Below are 7,569 nucleotides of genomic sequence, written 5' to 3'. Positions count from 1 at the left end.
TTTTTTCATTCTAATACCAATAATTAATAATGCATCCTAATTGTATTTTGATTAATTCTCAGACTGATGATGTTGGTAGAATTTTTTAAATTCTTGATCACTGCCTTTAGAGGTTGTTGTATACATTTGCATAATGTTTGTATTAATGAGGATTCCTTGAAGGTGTATAAATATTATCCTATGACTAAAAGCATGGTAACTCATGGTAGATCTTGAAACGCTGCTTTTGCTGATAAATGCATATTATTTTGGTACCACATCAGTGATGTTCTGCTACTTACTATTCATAAGACTAATACCTCAGAAATGAAAAAGAATCATTTCTTCTTCAAAGTCTGTTATTAGTTAGGAGGTTATCTGAAACACTGCTAACATACCTGCTAGCATCAAAGCAATCAGCAAGCCATCATAGTAGGACAAAACCACAGAGAAGTGATGGCTATTTATTATATAATCGTTAAACTTAGTTGACCAGCTTCTTTGCTCCATTTTTGGCAGATTTATGTCACTCAAGAACTTAATGTTAATTAAGGCTTTAATGCTGCACTAAAACTATGCTAGTGTCTAAGACACTGCAAGAGTTTCAATACTTTCCTGTATATTTTCTTATATTTAATAAATAAGACTCTTTTATGGTTTATATTGAATAATACTTACATCATCATGTAAAATATGTTTAATGTGCTTATATTGATAAAATCAACATTCAAGATGAATCCAATTTATTCTTTTTCTTTAAGTACCACATTTTGACTCAGCACTAAGAACTTTAAGATACATGAATTCTAGTTCATGCACCATTGGATGGATCAAGTCTCCAGAGGACATTTTTATTCACCATTATGTAAGTCATGAGAGGTAAATTGTGGGAAAATTCTAACAAAATGCAAAAGGAAAAAGTTTTATTTATGAACAATGGTTAAAGAAAACCTAAATGGTAGAAAATGGACAATAATATGCACATTCTATAAACTTAAGCTTAAAGATCAGAAAATGAAGTACTGTAAAGTACTGATCCTATTCAATTGCCCGTGAATAGGAACAGATATTTGTCTCAGATGCGATCAGACAGCAAGAGAACTTTTGGTTAATATTGGTCCTCTCATTACTTATTGGATAAAGTAACATTTAATAACATGAAATGCTATTTGTTTCCACAATTCTCTGTTCTCTGTGCATAGTGTGAAACCACTGTAGTTTTTTTTTCCTTTTCCTTTCATAAACAATTATTTTAAGAATCTTTATAATGATGAGTGTGTGCTAAGAACAAAAAGATTAAAATTCTCAATATTTACATCAAAATAGATGAAATTATTCCATTTATCAATAATACAATTTTGAGTTAAATATGTTAGTTGCTGCTAAATAATTTGTTTAGCACTACCATAATAACCTGAAAAAAAAAAGATAGTTTAGAACACAGGTTCATGTATACGACTGTTCATTCCAGTCATTATGAATTAATAATCTGATTCTATATCAATATATAATATTTTTACTTACTCTGAAGCATTGCTCTTATCACATCCTTTTATGGATACCTTAATGTCTCCTGAGACATTTATGACCAGAATTTTACCAAACACAGTAATTTTACAGCTACTCAGCATTCGCCACAGGGTAATGTAAAGGTTACACATGGGCTCTGATCCACCTGGTACTAAGTTCAAGACTACCCGCAGCTCTGCATTAGAAAGACTGGGTTTCTATGGCAGTAAGCAGTTACGTTCTCAGGAACCCACAGCTGGATCACTATGTGTCAGCATTAACTCAATGGCACTTAATTTGTGTAGTTAAGCAGTTATATCCTAGAAAACTTCATTCTTTAACACTAGTTAAGTAGCAATTTCACTTTTTTCTCAATCTTTATTTGCTATTTTTTTGCTTGTATTCAAATGCAGAAAACTCCCTTTCCATATAGCCTCTTGGCTTATACCTTTGGGCACTACACAAAGTGATCAGTTATTTAGTCAAAAGCAAAACAATTGCAAAAAGCATGTTGTACCACTGAGCTTGCTAGAATAACCAATTCCTTAGTGTCTGTGAAGCATGGAATTCTCAGGGACGGGCTTAGGAAGAAAATCTGACACATATGGAATTAATACAGGGAGTTATATTATGTGCAAAAGAAATGCTATATAGAATTTGACTCAATAAATGGGATTTTTCAGGTAATATTATTTCAATTATGATTGTTGGTCTCAGAAATAGATTTAAATACTAAGCAAAGATTTTTAAACTATTGCAGTTCCATACATTTGTTTTTATTTTTTCTTCCCAGGTTTCTAACGCTGGAAGAAAAAAGAGCTTAAGAGTCAATTTGTCCCAGACAAATAGACTACTACTGCATTCTTAAGCTGGCACTTGGGCTATTTTATCTATCAATAACTGAATTTGTGTTGATTTTCCAGTACCCATAAATAGATAAGTGTAAAGCAATTTTAAAGAATAAAACATAAAGCAATTTTAAAGAATAGCTATTATAAAGCTAAATTCAGTTATAATAATATGTTCAGGAAAATGAGTATAATTATAAAAGTTTAGGAATATCCCTATATATTTAGTTTCTGACATCAAAAAGCCCTATGTATCAATACTCACATTAATATATTTACTTTTTATGTCAAATTTGATTAAATAGCATATTAAAGAAAAGTGACAGAAACATTATAGAACGATGAGTATAAGTATCTGGGGGTATAATATTCTACAAATTTCTCTATTATCTTTGGAAGCAGGTATATTGTTCAGTAGCTGTATAAACTGAACTCACAATATATTCTTTTGAATAAATAATATATATTTCTTAGCTTGGGAATAACTGCATATAAAATATGTAAATGAAATTAAAGAGATCAAGTGTAATTTAGTCTCATAGAGTCACAGAACTGAATGAGCAATTTAAGATCTTTCTCAAACTCTCTTGTTTTATTTGCTGGTATTCTATTTTAAACAATATCTGCTTTCCTCAACTGGATAGTTGATAAACCAAGGTAAACAGGTGTTTTGCAAACCATCGTTTCTTATATGGAGAAATCCAGAGAAATCCAACCACTTGCATTCTGGTTCTGAAACATTTTAGAACTATGGTGTTCAAAAGTTTCTGTTGGAGGAACTAAAAGAAGTGTTATTGATATAAATTTTGACTTAAAGCTAAAAACCCCCTGGAGCATCACAAATGTGGAATATATAAAAATGAAAATTCATGAATTGTGGTAGGAACTAAGCCCAACACAAAATAGACATAATGGCATCAGTGCTATGTTTCATATTTAGGAGTTTATCATGCTCATAAATTTAACAAGTAACAAGTTAGTGATAAATATCTTTACTACTAATAATTATATAACTATATGCTTATTTCTTTAATATAAATTCAGCAGTACTTCCAAAATGTGTGCCTCATTACAAAAGAGTTTGGTAATAAATGAAAAGCTGTTCAGAGAGAATAGGGAAGAGAAGCATAATGCCCTATCACTAACATTTTAAATTCTAAAGTGACATTACGAATTAGATCCAAATATGTTTACTATATTAACAACTGTATCATTATCCATATTTCCACCCCATCTTATATATACATAGATACATATAATTGTGCATATTCACACATATATATTTTATAGCTATGCCTTGGAGAATTCTCAGTTTTATAGATTTATATTACTTCTAAGTCCTTAATATTCAAATCAATAATCATTCCAAAAACATTTATAATATTAGCTAATACTTAAAAATGAAACTGAATTATTTAATAATGATTTTGCTCCCTGCTAGCTAGCTTATAGTAAATTAAAACAATAAGTTATTTACTCTTTTTCTTAAAATCAATAATAATTTATAATTCTCTATTACAAATATGAAGTAATTTTTAATTGTACTTTGACTATGAGGAGACATATAATAATAACTTAAATTCAAAACAAGTAAATATTCATGCATAGCATAAAGTTAGATCAGTCTAATCTTTTTAAATTCTCAAAAGAGGCTTTAGAAGATTGTATTGATTCTAACATCTACCATAGCAAAGCAATTTAGCAGCTCCTCAGATTAAAGATGATAAATGATTGCTGCCCATGTAACATTATGAACAATTGTGATTTAAAACTTCTATAGAATAATTATAATCTTAAGAGGAAAGATATAAAACAGAATTTCAAATGTTAAAGAAATCTAGAATTTCTCGACCCATGGAGGTTGAATGAATGCCTAAAACTATCTGCAATATGTGAAATCTTAAACCCAAACATGAATTTGGCTTCCCCTGTAAAGCTTGGCTGATCTATATATCTGGGGTACTCTTCATAACAATTGAGAAGGTTAGATAAGAAGTTTATGGAAAAAGAGAGAATTGTCTCACCACAGAAATCATATAATCAATGTCATTGAATTGTGTATCAATAAACTGTATAATTGGTGTACGTTTTTTTTTTACCATGTATATTTCTAATAACAACAATAAATTATAAAAATCGGCTATGGCATTGCATAGTATAATAGATTTGGGTTTTAACTCAAGTTCTTATAATAATATTTATCTTAAAAATTATAAAATTATATACATCTAAATATATTTGAAGTGTGACAAGTTTACCTTTAACTCTTCTGTACATGTAATGCAGTTAGATATTTTGAATATTAAAACAATCTTAAAATAATAATTATTCTACATATAATATATTTGGAATTGTTTATGTAAATATCTCAATTCTAAGAGATTATAAGCTATTATTAGGTTAATGCTATTTTTGTCACATTTATATTGTTAAAACATCCTATTTAGAGATCATTGCTATATAAAAGCTCTTTTTCACAAACATTAAGTAAATGGATTTATTGGATTATTATGCTATAGCTTACCTGACTTAGTTTTAGATTCTCAGTATTTTAAATTATTTGATTATAAGTTTAATAATGTAATTACTGCTTTAAATGATTAATGCAATTTCCATTTGGATATTATAGTATTTAATATTTATAATTTTAATTATATTATTTACTTCTATAATTTATATTATAGAATTATATGACTTATTTTATAAAAATAATTATTATGGGTCTTCTGTAAATCAATGTAACATATTAGACCTAGTTTAATTATCTTTTAAACAATAAACGTATGTTTTTATATGCAGAGTAGAAGTATTAATTTATGCAAAATAGTAATATAATAAAGTATTACCTATTTTGCAATAACTTGGCATTGCAGTACTGTTTAAAAACATATAGGCATGATAAGGTTTTTTTAAAAATGGTATGACTTTCACAGCATGGTGAGAAAAATAGAGATTGGAAATACCAAAATCGAATTCTCATTGGAAGCAGGGAGAATGAGATTTCTTCTCACATATTATTGGGCTTGTTATCAGGAGAGGTCTGCCTCTGGAAAAACAAATCATGCTTGATAAAATAGAAGGCCAGTGAAGAAGAGTAGGGCTTTGACAAAATAGACTGGCAGGGAGTGCAGCCATGGTCTCAACATCACAGCAGTTAGGAGGCTGGTACGGGACTGGCAGTATTTCATTCGGTTGCACATAGGGCCCCGTGAATCAGAACTGACTCAACATCACCTAACGCCAAGAAGACAAAATAAATCAAATTCAATGTCAGCTTCACGAAAGTTCATGTTTTGAAAGAAATGTAAGCTGACAGATAATACATTACCTATGATTACAAAGTATATATCTATTGATCCAGGAATGAAAAAGTCAAAATTTCTGAGTTAACAGTCTATTTTGCTGTGGTTATAGTTCTTTTTTATTGGGCACATGATTTAAGTCTAAATATATTTAGTAATGTACATGCATTTGCTTAGCAGTGTTGCTAACACAGCTCTCACTGAGCACATGGCTATAGAACAAAGAACTTGATAGGAGGGAAAGGAGAAAGCATTAGTTCAGTTGTTCCAGCAAAGAGCAATGCTGAGATAAGCCTAGGCAAGCTCTCCAGAACAGAAGATTCGCAGTTTTAGAAATAGACACCTGGAAATTTAGAAGATTCTTGAATAGGCAATGGTTTACCGAACGTCTCAATTTCAAATATTACACCATTTGCTCTGGTGATGTCATTGTGGCAACCTTTTGTTCCTCGACTAAAATCCTTTCGTTCCAGGGTTACCTGTAGGCTATGATTGTCCCGTCTGTGCATGTGCAGCAGGCACGCTCTGGTGATATTTGACAGTTGCTGTGGTGAGAAATAGGCTGTCAAGAACTAAAGAACAGGTTGATTATGCCATTATATTATATGAGATACACATGTTAACGTCCTGTGACAGGATCTCATCTACCCTAAGGGTTGGTTCACTGGGAAAGCTATGGAATTTGCAATGTTTAACAGGGCAAATGAGGTTGGAGAGTGGTTGCACCCTCTCCTCTTGTAGTGGAAATCAAGTGAGACTGGACCACAAGGAAAGAGAGAAAGTGTATTCTTCAGTTAATACTTCCAACTGAACAGGGATAATGAATTTAAATTTACTGATCCTTGATAAACACTTCTTACAGGTACTTCAACATTGTACCGCAATGAGTACAGCATGTTTGAATCATCTTGTGACAGATTTTCTAGAATAACCACTTTACTGTCACCGCCAGTATTCTTCAGCACAGTATGCTCTGGAGTGCATTCAAATTTGGAAGCATTTTTAATATGTTGTGTCTAGCATACAGCTTTAAAAGATTTTGAGAATAAATTCTTGATCTGACCTCAGTTTTCAAAGCCTTCTCATATCACACATCCTTTGGCAACTTCTAACTCTCCCCTGCATGTAGACACCATGTTCTTAATCGCTTACCCTTAAATTATATTCTATCCGTAAGTGTTATTATTCATTCAAAAGGCTTATTACAGTTCTTTGTGTCTTTCAACATCCAGAACAAATAAAAATTCACTTATGAAAAATTTTATCCTAACGAAATAAAATAGCTCACTAGGTCCCTAAAGAAAGTTAATACTAAAATGCATTTCATTTTTTTGTTATCACTGTTTTTAATCATATTACTTTCTCCATTATACTTTAACCACCTTCAGAGAGAGAGACTGTATTTATTAAGGCATCTCCTGAGGACAATAGCTATTGGCTTTTCAATAAATTTTTCTTTGGTTTAATTTGGGCATTTTTCTTTGAAGGTATTATCTCGTTAGAGCAACATCATACTTAAAATAATTTATTATAAAAATTAACATGATTTTTTCCTAATATGAACATCATTCAAAAGAAAATAAAGAATTTTTTTTGTATAATAATACAACCTATTATTAAACATGCAGAGACCCCTGGGTGGGTTATGTGATGATTTGGAAACTTAAGCCCAATATAAAATATTTTCAAAACACAAACATCAGTGTATATAAGCTATTGTAGGGTGTAATAGAGATCCAAAGTACTGAATGTAATTTAAGAAAACGTGTATTAACACAACATGACAAAGACACGAAAAGGCAATGACACATCATCTGAATGAAGGAAACCATTAGCATAAAGTCAAAATGGCATCCAAGAGTCTATAGAAAACTTAAATGAGAAATGGAAGGTAGAATTTGTGTCATGATAGTGGGAGCAGGGAGGAAACA

Source organism: Echinops telfairi, unplaced genomic scaffold (assembly GCF_000313985.2).
Source record: "Echinops telfairi isolate 266 unplaced genomic scaffold, ASM31398v2 ScPeMD7_11;HRSCAF=52, whole genome shotgun sequence".
In the NCBI taxonomy this organism is placed as follows: Eukaryota; Metazoa; Chordata; class Mammalia; order Afrosoricida; family Tenrecidae; genus Echinops; species Echinops telfairi.
The sequence above is the reverse complement of the archived record's forward strand: the minus strand, read 5'-3'. Positions refer to the sequence as shown.